Genomic DNA, 1,592 nt, shown 5'->3' on the forward strand with positions numbered 1-1,592 from the left:
CAAGGAGAATATCTTGGCATATTAGAAATATGTCTAAGCTTCAACAGTGTGTGTATGTGTGTGTGTGTGTGTGTGTGTGTGTGTGTGTGTGTGTGTGTGTGTGTGTCGAGGGGGCTGGCCTATGTCCAAGCATGAGCTGCAACAAAGACAACCTTGCTCTTAATGGCACATATCTAGAAGATGGAGGAGCCCGATACATGAAAGCACTGCGATCATTACACTGATAGCAATTATCCTTCAGGAGGCTCTAATGGTGGCGGCCTCACTTGCGCACACACCGACAAGCTTGCAATCAAGGGTGGCTGGCAATTAAATGCAATGCTTTTTGGTGAACCTTTAACAGCGAACAAAGCCTGATGACAAGGACGGACAAGGAGATTTAATAAAGAAAAAAGGCTTCATTTTGGAGAACAAAAAGGGAAAAAGAATCAGGACAAGAGAGGAATGGAGGAGGAAAAAAGCTATTAATGTTGTTTATTAATCGATTCTTAATGTGTTGCAGTGGACTGGGGGGGAAGGGGGGTGTAAGAGGGGTCTCTGGAGTGGAGCAGTGGCTTTGGCAGCAGTATGATTGAGTGCAGGGGCCAGTGTGACGGAGGGACAAAAACAACAAGGTAATTAAAGCTTAAAGCGTGCAGTTTACGCTCTGCCATCCGTGACAGTGTAAGGTGTCTTCCATCCATCCCCCGCCGCACCCCTCCCCTAATGAAAAATAAGTCAGGTAATTGTCATTGCGCTCTGCATGTCATTATTTATTAAATGGGTAATTCATCTTCGTGGAGAAAGCAGAGCAAAGCAGGTAGGCTGTTTTATCAAATCAGGGTTTTACAGGAGAAATGACAAATATCCAAACATAAACAGAAAGAAATGATCTGCACTATTGAGCTTTCTTGGGGTGTATGTGTGTGTCTGTGTGGTGGTGATGGAGAGAGGGGAAAGTCACCACATGGAGAGAAATCTTTGAGTTAAAGTTTTCGAAGGCATCAGCATCACCCCCGTCACCACACACACACACACACACACACACACACACACAGACACACACAAACTCCTTTTCTACAGTATTTTTTTTTTTCAAAGTGCGACGGGTTGACAAAAGAGATCGCTCCCTGTTGTTTTTCCTTGCGCGGTTACAAAGAGCCGCGTAAAATGTTACAAGGTTGTCCCCCGTGGGGTTAGATTTCAAACAGCACCTGTCAAAGCAGATGGGGCATTTAAATAAGAGTCTTTAAGAGGTATTTGTTACAGCGGAGCTCAGGAGTACCTGCTGTGCTCGCCGATGCTTTTCACGGCTGTCGTTGCTCTCACAGAATCTGTTTGCTGTGTTTGCAGGGATAAACATCACATTAAAAAAAACACAAGAAACCCACTGAGGCCACAAATTACAACGGAGAGGACTGCATTTATGTAACTGCTGAGGCAAGTGAAGCAAAGTCTGCTCGTATGACTTTGTGCATGTACACTATGTGTATATGAAAATATACTGCATGTGTTCATTTGCATGGATACATATTGTTAAACATATATATAATAAGGTAAAATCTCCAGATTTGGAAGACAAGTTTCACCTGACCTAACAATAGGCTTGCATA

This window comes from Micropterus dolomieu, linkage group LG01, assembly GCF_021292245.1.
Source record: "Micropterus dolomieu isolate WLL.071019.BEF.003 ecotype Adirondacks linkage group LG01, ASM2129224v1, whole genome shotgun sequence".
NCBI lineage: Eukaryota > Metazoa > Chordata > Actinopteri > Centrarchiformes > Centrarchidae > Micropterus > Micropterus dolomieu.